Raw genomic sequence first — 17439 nt, 5'->3', positions numbered from 1 at the left:
CTTGGCTAAAAGTTTGCCAATTTGGTTGATGTTCTTTTCAAAGAACCAACCTTCATTGATTCTTTGTATTGGTTTTTTTCCTGTTTCTTTGTTTGCATTCCATTGATTTGAGCCTCAAGTTTGATTATTTTATTATTTCTTCTCCTCCACTTTTTGGGAGTATTATTTCTTCTTAACATTCCCAGACAGCATTACTGGGTACCACCTGTTCAAATACATGAGATTCTTTTTGTTTATTTGCTTGCTTGCTTACTTTTTTTCCTTTTTTTATTTAAATTAGAAGCAAGCTTGTTTTACATGTCAATCCCAGTTCCCTCTCCCTCCCCTCCTCCACTGGTCCCTTCCTACCCCCAATCCCATCCCCTTTCTGCTCCACAGGGAGGGTGAGGCCTTCCATGTGAGATCTTCAAAGTCTGTCATTTCATTTGGAGAAGGGGCTAGACCCTCCCAGGTATGTCTAGGCTGAAAGAGTATCCCTTTATGTTGAGTGGGTTCCCAAAGTCCATTCGCATAGTAGGGATAAATACTGATCCACTACCAGAGGCCCAGTAGATTAATCACACTTCCTAACTGACACCCACCTTTAGGGGGTCTGGAACAGTCCTATGCTGGTTTCCCAGCTATCAGAATGGGGTCCATGAGCTCCCCCTTGTTCAGGTCAGTTGTTTCTGTGATTTTCTCCAGCCTGGTCTTGATCCCTTTGCTCATTATTCCTCCCTCTCTGCAATTGAATTCCAGGAGTTCAACTTAGTGTTTAACAATGGGTACCTGCTTCTGCTTCCATTAGCTACTGGATAAAGGCTCTAGGATGGCATACAAGGTATTCATCAATCTCATTGTCAGAAAAGGGCATTTAAGGTAGCCTCTCAACTATTGCTTAGATTGTTAGTAGGGGGTCATCCTTGTTGATTTCTGGACATTTCCCTAGTGTCAGATTTCTCTTTAGACCTATAATGGCTCCCTCTATTTCAGCACCTCTTTTCTTGTTCTCCTGTAATCCCCCCACTCCCAACTTAATCTTCCTTCTCCCTCATGTCCTCTCCACTCCTATTCTCCCCTCTTTTCTTAACTCCCTCTCCCCTTCCCCATGCTCCCAATTAGCTCAGGAGATCTTGTCCCTTTCCCCTTCTCCAGGGGGCCATGTATGTCTCTCTTAGGGTCCTTCTTGTTTCCTAACTTCTCTAGTGGTGTGGATTGTAGTCTGGTAATCCTTTCCTCTATGTCTAAAATCCAAATATGAATGAGTGCATACCATGTTTGTCTTTTAGTGACTGGGTTACCTCACTCAGGATGGTTTCTTCTAGTTCCATCCATTTGCCTGCAAATTTCAATATTCCATTTTTTTCCAATGAGTAGTGCTCCATTGTGTAAATGTACCACATTTTCTCCATCCATTCTTCAGTTCAGGGGCATCTAGGTTGCTTCCAGGTAATGGCTATTACAAATAATGTTGCTACAAACATAGTTGAACAGATGTCCTTGTTGTCTGAATATGCATCTTTTGGTATATGACTAAGAGTAGAATTGCTCAATCTTGTGGTATACTGATTCCCATTTTCCTGAGGAACTGCCATACTGATTTCAAAAGTGGCTGTATAAGTTTGCACTCCCATCAGCAGTGGAGGAGTGTTCCCCTTTCTCCACATCCTCTCCAGCATGAACTGTCATTGGTGTTTTTTTATTTTACCCGTTCTGAAAGGAGCAAGATGGTATCTCAGAGTTGTTTTGATTTGTATTTTCCTGATGTGTAAAGAGAAGCCTTCCCGCCAGCCTGGTTCCAGAGCCACATCAGTCCCAAATAAACACACAGGAGGCTATATTAATTATGAAGCTGTTGGCCTTGCTTGTTTCTTACTGGCTAGCTCTGACTTAAGTATTTATCCCATAATTGCTAATCTCAGTATTTCTCTTACCGGAGAGGTTTCCAGGCTTCTTATCCCTATGGCAGTTACATCTTGACTCCCTGTGTTTCTCCTACCCAGAGTCCTCCTGGGTTCCTAGTCCCACCTATTTTCTTTCCCTATTGGCCAACAGTGTTTTATTGACATATACACAGGACTTCCCCAACACTGATGATTAAGGATGTTGAGCACTTTCTCAAGAGTCTTTCAGTCATTTTTAGATTCCTCTATTTAGTTCTGTACCCCACTTTTTAATTGGATTATTTTGTGTTTTGGTGACTAGCTTCTTGAGTTCTTTGTATATTTTAGAAATCAACCTCTGTCAGATGCAGGGTTGGTGAACATCTTTTCCCATTCTGCGGACTGCCATTTTGTCCTGTTGACTGTGTCCTTTGCCTTACAGAAGTTTCTCAGTCTCAGGAGGTCCCATTTATTAATTGTCCATCTCATTGTCTGTGCTACTGGTGTTATGTTCAGGAAGCATTCTCCTGTACCAATTCGTTCAAGGGTACCTCCTACTTTCTCTTCTAAGAGGTTCAGTATGGCTGGATTTATTTAAGGTCTTCGATCCATTTGGACTTAAGTTTTGTACTTGGCAATAGATATGGATCTGCAATCTTCTGCATACCTGCATCCAGTTATGCAAGCACCATTTGTTGAAGATGCTTTCTTTTTTTCATTGTATAATTTTAGCTTCTTTATGGTGTTTGTAGGTGTTGGCATCTGCATCAGGGTTTTCAATTTGATACCATTGGTCTACCTATTTTTGTTCCAATACCAAGCTGTTTTCCAGACTATAGCTCTATAATAGAGCTTGAAGTCAGGGATGGTGATGCCTCCAGAAGTTCCTTCATTGTACAGGGTTGTTTTGGCTATCCTGGGTCTCTAATTTTTTTTTCCAAATAAAGTTGAGAAGTGTTCTTTCAAGGTCTATGAAGAATTGTGCTGGGATTTTTATGGGGATTGCATTGAATCTGTTGATTGCTTCTGGCAAGATTGTCATTTTTACTACGTGGATCCTACCTTACCAAGAGCATGGGAGATCTTTCCATTTTCTTTTCTGGTATCTTCTTAATTTCTTTCTTTAAAGACTCAAAGTTCTGCTCTTTTTCGTGGCGCCTCCTGGGCGGTCGGCTGTGTCAAGATGAAGCTGAATACATCCTTCCCCGCAACCGGCTGCCAGAAACTCATCCAAGTGGACGATGAGCGCAAGCTTCGGACGTTCTACGAGAAGCGCATGGCCACAGAAGTAGCCACCGATGCTCTGGGTGAAGAGTGGAAGGGCTATGTGGTCAGAATCAGTGGCGGGAATGACAAACAAGGTTTTCCCATGAAGCAAGGCGTTTTGACCCACGGCAGAGTGCGCCTGCTGTTGAGTAAGGGGCATTCTTGCTATAGACCAAGGAGAACTGGAGAGAGGAAACGCAAGTCTGTTCGAGGATGCATCGTGGACGCCAATCTGAGTGTGCTCAACTTGGTTATTGTAAAAAAAAGGAGAGAAGGATATTCCTGGACTGACAGATACTACGCTTCCTCGTCGGTTGGGACCTAAAAGAGCTAGCAGAATCCGAAAGCTTTTTAATCTCTCTAAAGAAGATGATGTCCACCAATATGTTGTGAGAAAGCCTTTAAACAAAGAAGGTAAGAAGCCCAGGACCAAAGCGCCCAAAATTCAGCGTCTTGTTACTCCACGTGTCCTGCAACATAAACATCGTCGTATTGCTCTGAAGAAACAATGAACAAAGAAAAACAAGAAGGAGGCTGCAGAATATGCTAAACTTTTGGCCAAGAAAATGAAGGAAGCCAAAGAAAAGCACCAGGAACAGATCGCCAAGAGACGTAGGCTGTCCTAGCTGAGAGCTTCTACTTCTAAGTCTGAGTCCAGTCAAAAATAAGTCTTTAAGGGTAGCAAATAAATAATACATTGAGTCTCAAAAAAAAAAAAAGACTCAAAGTTCTTGTTATACGGGTCTTTCACTTGTTTGGTTAGCAATACCCCAAGGTATTTTATGTTGTTTGTTGCAATTGTAAACAATAATGTTTCTCTGATTTCTTTCTTGGCCCGTTTATCTTCTGTATGTAGTAGGGCTACTGATTTTTTTTAGTTAGTCTTGTATCCTGACACTTTGCTGAAGGTGTTTATCAGCTGTAAGAGTTCCCTGGTAGAATTTTTCAGGTCACTTATGTAAACTATCATATCATCTGCAAATAGTGAAAGTTTGACCTCTTCTTTATCCCTTGGATGTCCTTTTGTTGTCTTATGGCTCTAGTTAGGATTTCAAGTACAATATTGAAGAGGTGTGGAAAGAACGAATAGCCTTGTCGTGTTCTTGATTTTAGAGGAATCACATCGAGTTTTTCTCCATTTAGTTTGATGTTGGCTGTTGGTTTGCTGTATATTGCTTTTATTATATTTAGGTGTGTTCCTGTCATCCCAGATCTCTCCAAAACCGTTATCATGAAGGGGTGTTGAATTTTGTCAAAGGCTTTTTCAGGATCTAATGAGATGATCATGTGGTTTTTCTTTATCAGTTTGTTTATATGGTGGGTTACATTAATAGATTTTCATATGTTGAACCATCCCTGCATACCTGGGATGAAGCCTACTTGATCATGGTGGATGATTTTTCTGATGTATTCTTAGATTTGATATGCCAGGATTTTATTGAGTATTTTTGCATCAATGTTCATGAGGGATATTGGTCTGTAATTCTCTTTCTTAGTTGTATCGTTGTGTGGCTTGGGTACCAAGGTTATTGGGGCCTCATAAAAAGAGTTTGGTAATGACCCTTCTGCCTCTATTGTGTGTTCTTTGAATTTCTGGTAGAATTCTGCACTGAAACCATGTGGCCCTGGGATTCTTTTTTTTTTTTTTTTTTTTGTTGAGAGACTTTTGATGACTGCTTCTGTTTCATTAGGGGTTATAGGTCTATTTAAATTGCTTATTTGTTCTTGATTTCATTTTGGTAAGTGATGTCTATCCAGAAAAATGTTCATTTCCTTTTTTGAATTTTATGGAGTACAAGTTTTCAAAGTATGACCTGATGATTCTCTGAATTTTCTCAGTACCCATTGTTATATCCCCATTTTCATTTCTGATTTTGTTAATTTGCATGTCCACTCTTTGCCTTTTGATTAGTTTGGCAAAAGGTTTGTCTATTTTGTTGATTTTCTCAAAGAACCAACTCTTTGTTACACTAATTCTTTGTATTGTTTTCCTAGTTTCTACTTTATTGATTTTGGCCCTCAATTTGATTATTTCCTGACATCTACTCCTCCAGAGTGAGTTTGCTTCTTTTTGTTCTAGAGTTTTCAGTTGTGCTATTAATTCTGTAGTGTGACTATTCTCCAGTTTCTTCATGTGAACACTTAGTGCTTTGAACTTTCCTCTTAGTACTGCTTTCCAAATGTCCCATAAGTTTGAGTATGTTGTGTCTTCATTCTCATTGACTTCTAGGAAGTCTTTAATTTCTGTTTTTATTCCTTCCTTGACCCAGGAATGGTGCATTGTTCAATTTCCATGAGTTTTTAGGTTTTCTGCAATGTGTGCTGTTGTTGAATTCTAACTTTAAAGATTAGTGGTCTGCAGACTCTGGTTATCCTCCATGGAGGGCCTCACCCTCCCTGGGTAATGGAATGGGGTTTGGGGGGGAGCTGGAGAGGTTGGTGGGAGGGCATGGGAGGAGGGGAAGGAGCTGGGATTGACTTGTGAAGCAACCTTGTTTCTAATTTAAATTTAAAAAATAATAAAATAAAAGATTGGTGATCTGATAAGATACAGGAGGATATTCCAAATATTTTGTGACCATTGAAGTTTGCTATGTTGCTGAATATGTGGTCGATTTTAGACAAGGTTCCATGTGGCACTGAAAAGAAGGTATGTTCTTTTGTGTTTGGATGGAATGTTCTATAGATATCTATTAAATCCAACTAGTCATAACTTCTGTTAGTTCTTTTGTTTCTTTGCTAAGTTTCTGTCTGGTGGTCCTGTATAGTGGTGAGATCAGAGTGTTGAAGTCTCCCACTATAAGTGTGTGAGGTTTTATATGTGATTGTATTCTGTTGGTTATACTTGCATCTGTGGTTCCTGATCGTTTACCCAGCTTTTGCATTTCTAGTATTCCCTCAGTTTGTGTTTTCTTTATTGTCTCTATTTCAGTTTTCAAGTCTTGAACTGTTTCCTTCATCTGTTTGATTGGTTTTTCTTGACTTTCTTTAAGATATTTGTTGATTTCTTTTATTTTTTGGTTGGTTTTTTTTTCTTCCATTTCTTTAAGGGAGTTTCTCATATCCTCTTTGAGGGCCTCTATCATTTTCGTGAAGTTGTTTCTCTTCTGCTTCATCTGTTGGAATATTCAGGTCTTGCTGGTGTAGAGTCCCTAGACTCTGGTAGTATCATATTGGTTTTTCTGTTATTGAATGTGTTTTTATATTTTCTTCTTCCTAACCCTTCTTCCAGTTGGTGCAGGAGGAGTCTCTTCCTCTCCTGGTAGTTATGGATCCAAGGTTCCCTTCTGGTGGGTGCAAGCATGTCCAATACTCCAATGGCTCTCCTCTTCCCATGGGAGGAGGCAGGACTAGTACCAGGGCCTTCGCAGTGTCTGGGTAGGCTGAACTGCTGGGATGGGTTCCCCAGTGTGCAGTCCCCATGCCCCTGGTAGCTCCAAACAGGGTGGACTGGACCACTGGGATGGGTTCCCCAGTGCTAATACATGAGCTTCTAAGGGACATTTCTCATTCAAACCACCACACTCACCAACTATGGACTAAGGATTCCCTCAGCTATGTGTAAGTGGACCTCTCATAAAACAACTTGTTTTCATTGGAATAAAGTGGCAAGAAATCAATTAAGAAAGAGAGCCATAGTCATTCTGCCACCCAGACTCAAAGCTGGAACCTCATTATTCTTCCATATTCTATTAATCTGAAGGAAGTCATTAGGTCCAGCCCAGATTTGAATGAAAGGGCTACACAATGGTACAAATTCCAGGAGTTGGGACTGATTGGAATCGCCTTACAGGAAACCCACAGTGGATGTCACCAGCAGCACTGGGTCTTGATGTTCTCCTTCTACTATCTCTCAAGAAATAGCAACAACTGTCTTAGGTGATGCTGCACTCAGGTCTATTCCAGAAGAGGGAGTCTTCTGTTTCTGTGGGGCTGATTCCACTTCCCAATACTCCTTATTAATAATAACAGACTCATCCTAATAAGGGTTATGATACAGATACACACACACACACAGAGAGAGAGAGAGAGAGAGAGAGAGAGAGAGAGAGAGAGAGAGAGAGAGAGAGAGAGAGAGAGAGAGGCAAAGCAGAAACAGGAAAGAAATTTTATGGGCTATTTTCATTCTTTTAAGTACTTACTAGATAATAAATATCGCTAAAAAATTAACCTCATAAAACAGAGGAGGGCTGGGAAACAGTAGAAAAGGAAAACATTTAAAATATTATCAAGAAAGCAGGCCTGGTAGTGCACTAAATACAGACAGACAGACAGACATGCTTATAATCTCATATATCCAAGAGATGAGGCAAGAGGATCACAAGTTTGAGATTAGGCTGAGCAACATAGCACGACCCTGTCTTGAAAGAAAATTTAAAAGGGACTCAGGATACAGTTCTGTGACTGGACAATTGCCTGGCATATATAGGTAAAGCCCTAGGTTCATTCCCCAGCAATGAAAAATAAAATCAGACAAGAGTCCCACAGAGAATGCATAACTGTGACACTTGGCAGGTAGAGGCAGGAGTATCTTAAGTTTAATGCCAGACTATAAGATACAGGGTAAGTTTGAGACTAGCTTGCCTTAAAGGAAGGAAAGAAAATAGAAGGAGGAAAGGAGGGGAGGAAAGGAAGGAAGGACAAGGAAAGGGGGCACAAAAAGTAAGTTCAAGACATCCAAGATTGCCTGAAGCAAGGACTACTCATTTGATTCTTGTTCTATTACTTAAAGTGTCAGTCTAAGCCACCCCTCTCTCTCTCTGAAAGACCCACCATAGCTCCTTCCTAAAAAGAAGAGTTCCTCCTTAGAAGCTCAAAGTCAAAAGAGGTCATTTACCCTCTTTTTTAATAACTCTAAAGAACCCTGGCACCCTCTCCAGCCAGTCATCTATCATGACATTTAAGTTTCCATAGTAATCAAAAGCTTTTTCCCCCTTCCTTCTGGAGCCAGATTGTCTGGGATCAATGCATTTACCAGGGCATTTTAAGCCACTTAATTGGTATTCAAAGTGGTGGTCCCGATTCTTTCTCCCTCGCAGAAATGGATGCTGGATCATGCACAGGACATTGAGCTGTTCCTGAAGAGGACACGCTCAGAGAAAGCCCTTGCAATCGCATCTCTCCAGCAGTCTCACACATAATATGTGTGGTAGCTGACTATTGAACACATCCAACCAGAAACAAATCATCATCGTTAAGCATCACTGATAGGCCATCCACTAAGCAGATGTGTGAGGACTGGTGTTGTAATTACCTGCAGGAGAGTTGCCAGCAGCTATTGCCTCGGAATGGATTTTCAAGCACATAGGAATATTTTATATCTACTGTCTAATATGCCAGGACAGTGTGCATTTGGCAGTGGTGTTTGCAGTTCAACTCTCTCTAATACTATGAGGCATTCTGAGTCTCAAATCAGCACTCTTTCGAATTCCTCTTACATTCTAAATTTTCATCATTCAATTTTGGTTACATCAGTATTAGTAAATTGTCAAAACTGGGGAGTGAGGATTGAATGCCTTCCTCCCAGCCTCTATTGATAGTACCCTGTACCCCTAAAACACACACACACACACACCAATAAAGCCCTGCCCTTGGGGTTACCAATAAATAGTCAGAGTTCTTCATGTCTATATCAAAACCTTGGTATGAGATAAACTGCATTAAATTATCCAATGATGCTTCAAAAAATGCCACAAAGCCAAAGAAAGGGGTGAATAAAATCAGGAGTAATTAGAGGCTTAACCACAGAAGTACCTCAGAGGCTACAGAACAGGAGGCCCTCCACACCTAGAGGCAGGAGGACAGGGCTAAACTTGGCAAAGGTGGCCAGCAGATGGCCAGAATGTACCTGGGTTTCTAATTATAAAAGAACTGTTAGCGTTGGCATGATGATATTAGTTAAGGCCCAATATCAATGATGGGCAAAAATGCTCACCTGGCTTTTTTGGTGGCTTTATCGTCATGGGATCTGGTATGAAAAACATGAAAAACAGGCAAGATGGCAGTTACCAACAAGACGGCTGTAGTCACGTTTCCCCACAAACTGCAAATTAACAAATTTCCTCAATACTGCCCACACATGTGTTCCTCTGCCAACATCCTCAGAATCTGGCTGGTCATCTCTGTGACCAACACATTTTCCTAGATGTAGATAAATTGAATAAGAACTCTGTTCTCTGACACCATACTTATCTTTTAACTTTTTAAAATAATTTTAAGATTTATTTATTTTATGTATATAGTGCTCTATTACCTGCATGAACACCTACACGCCAAAAGAGGGCATCAGGTCCCATTATAGATGGCTGTAAATTGAACTCAGGACCTCTAGAAGAGCTGCCAAGTCTCCAGCCATCTCTCCAGCCTCCACTATATTTATCTTAAAAGAACCTTGAGTCTGTCTGCCTTCTCCCCACAACCATCGTGACCTCGTCTGCCCATCCACTTTCCACTGCTTTACTGAAAGCCACTTTCCTCCACCTCATCGCCCCCTGATGCAACTCCAGGATCCAAGTGAAAAGAACAAGATATTGTGGCTCCCCTGTCAAGCGCACCACCCCTTTTATACATAGATTCTTTTCTCATAACAAAATCTGAATACTGCTTCCTCTCCTTGTACTCCTCCTAGTTCTTCCCTCTCCCACCCAGATCCACTCCCTTTCTGTCTCTCAATAGTAAAGAATAGGCTACTAGAAGATAACAAGGAAACATAAAATAAAATGCCACGGATAACAAAAGCCATCATATCTAAGTTGGACAAAACAAGTCTGCAGAAAAATAAAAGAGCCCCCACGAGAAGGAACGAGAATCAGAAACGCACTCGTTCACACACTCAGGATTCCCAGTAAAGTACAAAACTGACAGATAATAGTATATGTGCAGAGGGCCTGGTACAGACCCGTGCAGGCACTGTACGTGCTGCTACAAATTCTGAGTTTATATGAGCTTTGCTCAGTTGTTCAGAGGGTTTTGTTCTCCTGGGGTCCTCTGTCTCCTCTGTCTCCCCTACTCTTTCTACCTCATCTTCCACAGAGTATCCTGAGTTCTGAGGGAAGATATTTGATGGAGACATCTTGTTTAGAGTCGTATGTTCCAAGGTCTGTCTGTCTGCATAATGTCTACCTGTGAAAGACCCCTACCTAGGGACCCCTAGGAAAAGAAAAACAAGGCCAGGCTGTTGCCTAATGAAAAAACCCAGACCAGGTGCCTCGCCCAGCTAGCAGGATGTCAAACAGGATCTGTGGTCACCAGAGCAGTCATGGGACCCGGATAATAATTGCTGAAGCGTGCCAGGGTCTTTTATGTGGCAATACCAGGACACCTAGTCCTTGGCAACTACCCCTACCCCCAGTTGTGTCTATGATCACCATAGTAGTCATGGGACCCGGATAATAATTGCTGAAGCGTGCCGGGGTCTTTCATGAGGTAATACCAGGAAACTTAGTCTGTGGCAACTACCCCTGCCCCCAAGATGAGTCAATGAAATGCCTGTTGCTATGCTGATACTTATGTAACCATTAAAACTCTATAAATATTGTACTCCCTACAAGCCCGGTATGCTCTGCACCCGAGTTGCAGTAGCATCCGCAGGCGCCTGTGTACTCAATAAATCACCTCTTGCATTTGCATCCGGTGGTTTGGCCCCGGTTCTTGGGCAGAGGGTTCGGTTCAGTGCCCGGCGCTTTGATGCCGAGGTCTTTCACCTGTAGGTCTCTGTGTTTGTTGCCATCTGCTGCAGGAGGAAAATTCTCTGATAATGGCTAAATAAAGCACCAATCGTATTTATCTTTTCGAGTCTGGGTTACCTCACTCAGGATCATTTTTTTCTAGCTCCATCCATTTGCCTGTAAAATTCATGATGTCATTTTTTTCAAGAGCTGACTAATACTCCATTGTGTAAATGTACCACATTTTCTTTACCCGCTTTTCTTCTGAGGGATGTCTAGGTTGTTTCCAGTGTCTGGATACCATGAATAAGGCAGCAATGAACATGGTTGAACAAGTGTCCCTCCCGCCTCCATTTATAACCTCTGAATTAAATGTTCTGTCTTCCCTTTCCCATTGCTGTTAGGCAGGCATTCAGAACTCTCCCCACTCCTTCAGGGGCATTCAACCCTGTTCCCATCTACTTCTCCATCATCTGCTCCCAATCTCCTGGGAGATGAGACTCGTCTGCACTTCTTTAACACCCTCTTCATCGTGTTCTGAGAGTGCCAGCTCGTTGAAGCTCCAGAACACCAAGATAAAGGCTAAAGAGGAGGCACTAATCAGGCGGGAGTGTCAGGGCAAAAGCCCTTATCTTGCCTTGATGCAAACCTTACGCCCCTTCTCCACTCAGTCAGTGTTCTCTGGCCAAGTAGGCCCTGGATACACCACGTAGATTCATCACCACTTGACTGTGCTCCACTAAAGCCCCAGGATTCTGACTACCCTTGACTTTGCACCCACTGAAATCCGACTTACAGAGTCAGCACTGAAGTGTGTGTGGTATAGTCTGGCAGATTTAGGCAAAGACAGGCAGGCCATATTTTATGTTTCACTTCATTCCTGCCCTCCTGGACCCTCACCTTCCTCTCTCCCTACTCCTGACCTATCCCTCACCTCTGGCCTTATTCCCCCTCCTTCTCTGAGTGACAAATTACTTTCCTGTGGAGTTTTTGCTAGAGATGCTTTCATAACAGGACTGGCCACTGCCTATGTCCAACTCCAACCCTAACTGGCTGGATTACAGAGTAACTGCCATTTCCTTACAGAAAAGATAGTGCTGGGAGCCAAGAATCCAAGCCACTGTTTTGTCTATTCTGATGTAGGTTTCCATGCTGCTGTAGCAGGATTCTCCAGGGAGGGACCCAAGAGACACTTGAGTTTCTATTGAATATTTGTTTACCAGGGAAACATTCAGGGGCTTCTACAAAGAATTTTAATTTTTGTTTCTGTTATTACTGAGAATTTTATTATCTTGGTTTGTGCTTTAAACTTCCCTTTCTTCTTCTTTTTTTATTATCTATTCTTATGAATTCAAACTTCTTTTATTTTTCCTTTTAAAGTATTTTTGTAATCCTATTTTTCAAAGTATTAGCACTCAAAAGAACATTCTTAATGCCTTAATCTTGCACTTCAGCTTCAAACCATCTTCTATGTTTTTTAGCATTTTTCCCAGTGGGTTTTAGTCCGTTAGCCTCTTAATCTGTTTTCTCTTTCACTTTGATGTAGTTAACCTTTTACATCATTAGTTTACATTTTTTATCCTTGATCTTAATTAAGTTTTGTTTGTTAAATTATCGTGACTTGTAATTCTTGGCTTTTATTTTATCTTAAATTTTATTGGCAGCTTCCTGGCCTCATTTTTAACTGATTTTAGTTTTAGCTTTTTCATGTCTCCCACTTTCCTTTAGAAACTGCACTCCTATTCTAGTTTATTTACCCTGGATTTTATTTATCTGTCACTATTCTTTTACATTTTTCTAAACTGGGCTTTTACTCTCTTTTCTACTCTATTCTTTGTCTTTTAGCTTTTGGTCATATCTCAATGTTTTATCTTTAATATTCCCTTAACCTTCATTGGTTTTCTTATTTTACTTGAATTTTATTTCTTTCCTTTCTTCTCCAACATCTTTATTTTTTATGATTTTGTTTAGAAATTTCTATCAGGACTAGTAAACACAATATAACTCCCATTTCCCCCAAACAAAGGTACAATCCCTAGGGTGGCCCAACCCCTACACCTCATGGATGGTGTCCTCATTCCTTCCAAGGAGACTTCCAAGGTGTGTCCCTCCACACTGGCATCCTCTGAGAGATGCTGAAGTAGTGTGGGGACAACCCTAAGTTTAATAAAGGACTTTGCTTCATCGACTCCAGACATCTTAAGTAATCCCATGGATATGTTTTTAAATTCCTCTTCAGGGACCTATTTTAGTTTTGGGGATACCCCCAAGCTTTAGTGGACATTGAAGTGTTTGGGGTTTTTTTGTTGTTGTTGCTGTTGTTTGATTGATTGATTGGTTCTTTTTCCAATGAAATGAAACAGCAAGTAGTTTAAGGATGAGGATGTTAAATTCTTTCAGGACCCAAGAGAGGAATACTTTTCTGAGTTTGCCAACAGGAACAGGAGGAAGCGCTGATCCTGGTTCCACTTCCTGCACACACAGCTCTATCCCCACACACACCAGCCACTAGAAATCTCAAAGCCAAGCAAGTTCCCCAAGCCAGACCTGACAGAGGCCCCACTCACACAACCGTCTCGCCTCCCTGCATCCTATATGTCTCACACAGCAGTCTCCTTACCCACTCATGTTGTACTACTTTGTGGCATTTTGTATATCATCCTAAATCCCTCCAAAACAAAACAAAACAAAATATTGTGTTGTGTGGCTATTGTTGACCTTAGGCAAGACAATTGTCCTCTTGCTACTTCATCTCCCTCATCTTTGAAATGGAGATGATGTAATCTATCTGGTGGGTATTTCGAGGAGTCAGTGACAGCCTATGAGTCCACCACTGAGCACCATGTGGGTCGTACAAGACAAGCATAATAATTGAAATCAAAATCAGGTAAGAGACTCTGTAAAAGAATTAAAACCATCTAATAAGTGAAGCAAAGGTTGACAGAATGCATACAGAATATTTCCAAAGTTATAGGCAATAATATCTTCCATCCAACCCACCTTTCTGCAAAGTGAGTTGCTATGCTATGACCAAGAGAAAGAGTCTGTGCTCCCACCTTGTCTAATCTAGGCAAGCCCTGCGATTTCTTGATCAATAATATATAGCAAAACTGATTGTGCACATTCCAGACCCAGCCCTTAAGTCTCCTGGGAACTTCTACTCCGTGTCTATATGGAGTCAGCCTTCATTTTTAAGTGCTACTACCTTGAGATCAACACACTAAGTGATCTCAAGGCATGAGGAGGGGGTCCGGAGGATGAGAAGCCATTTACAGAAGGAAAAACAAAATGCCTCAAACATACATATGCATGCAGACACCATCTTGGAAAAGGACCCAGTCAACACTGCTACCATTTGGCCTACTGTCACCTGGCAATCAATTCATTCACCAAATTTACCACAACTCTAAAAGATGTTCATAATTATAGATAAGTGAATCCCAAACAGCTACTGATTGTGCATAAAGATTATAAAGGTGTTCTCCTTTTTTTATGTTTGTTTGTTTGGTTTTTCAAGACAGGGTTTCTCTGTAGCTTTGGAGCCTGTCCTGGAACTCACTCTGTAGACCAGGCTGGCCTCAAACTCACAGAGATCCTCCTGAGTGCTGGGATTAAAGGCATGCACCACCACTACCCAGAATTCTCCTTCTAACTCTAAGAATTAAATGAGGATATCTACACTCTGCAGAAATGAGTTCTGTAATTAATTAGCAATGTCTACATAGGACAGGAGTTGAAACACTCCTGACAGGCATTGAAAATATATATGTGCTGCTCTGCTGATGCCCAATGGGGTAGGGCCTGCCCCTCTCTGAGAAAATATGGAGGAGGGATGGGGGGAGCAGAGAAGAGGAGGGAGTAAGAGAGGAGGAAGGGGAGGATGCAGTCAGGATGTAAAATTAATTTAAAAAGAAAGAAAATACATATGTGCTACTTCAATCTGTGGTTTCTGATTCACAGCTACAAATTGATATACCATAAATATTTTCTATTATTTCCTTTAAATATAACACTTGAACACCTATGACTCTTGAACTTTATGCAAATCTATTTTCATGAACCACATTTTTATTTTTCCTTTTAAAGTGTATGAGCAGTTTGTCTGCATGTATGTATGTGCACATGTGTGTCTGCTGACCACAGAGGTCATAAGCGGTGCTGGAACTGGACTTATAGATGGTTGTGAACCACCATATATCTGTCGGGAACTGAACCTGGGTCCACAGCAAGAGTAACAAGTTGTTTTTGTTTTTTTCAAACCACTAAGCCATCTATCTCTCCAGCCCCCACAGATATTTTACAGACCAGATAGAAAATGAAGAAACTGATTTGAAGTGAGACTTATGACTATAAACACATCAATAAGGAAGCTTTGGCTGAATCAGACTAAACTTCAAGCTCCAAGAGTTTCATATATACATTCACTAAAAAATAATACACACATAAATAAGCAAATAAATGTTTTTTAAAGAATCTGTATTTCTTTCCCTATGAAATCACAAATGTGAGTTTAAAAATTTTTAGCAACACAGTCATTCATCTAATTAAATTATGTACAACAAAACCCCACACATATAAAAATACAATCATTCTTATTAAAGAGAGAATAGTGAGAGGCTCACCTTCTTCTCCCCACCCCCTCCACCTAAGCCATTTCCACAGCTCTCTGAGATTGAGAAGTTTCAGTCTTAAAGCAAACAGAAGCCTCCACTATCCCTTGGTACCATATACAATTACAGTGCACTATAATATTGTGAGCAATTAACCAACTATATTCTTCTCCGTGATCCCAGTTATCTTATGCATCAACCCAATTCTCTTATCTGGGCATGAGGCCCCCATCATGTACGAGAGGATTCATCCCACGCAAATGGTCAGATGTTTGGCTTGTGCCTTCAAAAGGCACAGTTCAGGTTGGATTGATCTGCTTAATTAGTGTCAGACTATACTACAGCAACACACAATCAGAAATATCAGTGGCTTGGTGTAAGACAATTATTTGTGTTCAGCCACTCTATCTTTTAGCAACATCATCAAGAACATACCATGGAAGGTCAATAAGGTAGGAGAGAAAATGGGTAACCTACACATTTAAATTCTCAGCTTATGTATCAGTCTGTTAGAGATGTCATAACAAAGTACTGAAGGCATTGACTGAAACAAAAGAAATTTATTGCACACAGTTCTAGAATTTGGAAGTTCAAGATCAAGGTGTTAGAAGATTCAGTTTCTACTAAGGCTTCTCTCTTTGTCTTGAAGATGGCCATCCTTTCTCCTGTCCTCATTGGTGTGTATATATCTCTAGTGTTTCTCCCTCTTCTTATAATGGCATCATGCATATTGGATTCGGACCCCACCATTGCAACCTCATTTAACCTTAGCGTCCTCTTCAAAGGCTTTACCTCCGATTATAGTCCCATTGGGGCTAAGACTTTAACTTTAGAGGATATAATTCTGTCCATATCATCCTGAGATCCTGTTTAGATTTTACTGACTACAACAAGCCACCTAATTTATGAGGGTCTGAAGCCCTTCATTTCCATGTGTACCTAGAAGGAGAGAAGAACTAGGCATGGGCAGCCACTCATGCTGTCAGTCTTACAAGGTAAAAAAGAAGACTGGGAATATTGGGGAACTGAGCACACACAGTGTGCCCCACCATCCAACAGTGATGGAAAGGCAGAGCAATGGACAGTAATGGGAGAAACTGAGAGCAGCATTCATTTGGAGGCACCATGTTGACAGAGGCACAGGAGACAGCATCCAGAGGTGTGCCCTCCTGCTTTATTCATATTTGGGTTGGTCCCCAGTCCCAGGGAGATAAATGGAAACCGAGTCAGCTATGTAAGTCCACATCCTTTTCCACCAGAGCAGGAGCTCCAACAGCGGTGTTCAGGAGCTGTGCTTAGTCACTGCTTCCTTTCGGCATCTGGGTAGGATCTATGGCCAGCAGTAGCCACAACACTGCACACTGCCCATCCCAAAGGTCTTAGGCCCATAGCTGATCGGCATCTGGCTGCTGCAGTAGGACACACACACACACACACACACACACACACACATCTCTCTCTCTCTCTCTCTCTCTCTCTCTCTCTCTCTCTCTCTCTCTCTCTCTCTCTCTCTCTCTCTCTCTCTCTCTCTCTCTCCCTTCCTCTCTCTCTCCTCAACAACTCAAGGTAAAAAGAACCTTCATCAGCCATTCTCATCCATGATGTAGCTGAATGGAACAGCTCAAGATTTCCCCACAGGCCAGGGGGAAAGTAAATTACTCTCATATATTAAGAGACACCAAACCAGCGTGTATCAACTCAAGAAATGCCACAGAGCCATCTACTGGCCATCAGTAAGCAAACAAATGAAAGCACTCATCTGCAAACAGTGAACGTGGGGGAAAACAAAAATAAATTCAACCCTAATAACTTCATTATAGAAATGTGATGGGAAGTGCCATCTCGTTCTCTCCAATACAAGAAAATCTAAGCCACCTTGAAAGTCAGGCCTGCCTTTAGTAAATGTGTTTAGGGAATTTGAATTGTATCAGTCTAGGAGGTCATCAAGGTTCAATTCTCTCCATTCTACATGCTCACATTCTACGAACATAAAACGCAGATTCGTTTTTATGAAATCTGAAACACGCAAGTTTA

At 41.3% G+C, this 17439-nt stretch overlaps 1 pseudogene; it reads left to right on the top strand.

Moving 5' to 3' along the window:
* The first annotated feature begins 3012 nt into the window (after positions 1–3012).
* LOC101840795 lies at positions 3013–3846 on the top strand (annotated as a pseudogene).
* Positions 3847–17439: the final 13593 nt, after the last annotated feature.

Source organism: Mesocricetus auratus, unplaced genomic scaffold (assembly GCF_017639785.1).
Source record: "Mesocricetus auratus isolate SY011 unplaced genomic scaffold, BCM_Maur_2.0 Super-Scaffold_100004, whole genome shotgun sequence".
NCBI lineage: Eukaryota > Metazoa > Chordata > Mammalia > Rodentia > Cricetidae > Mesocricetus > Mesocricetus auratus.
Note: the sequence above shows the minus strand (reverse complement) of the source record. Positions and strands in the feature narration are given on the sequence as shown.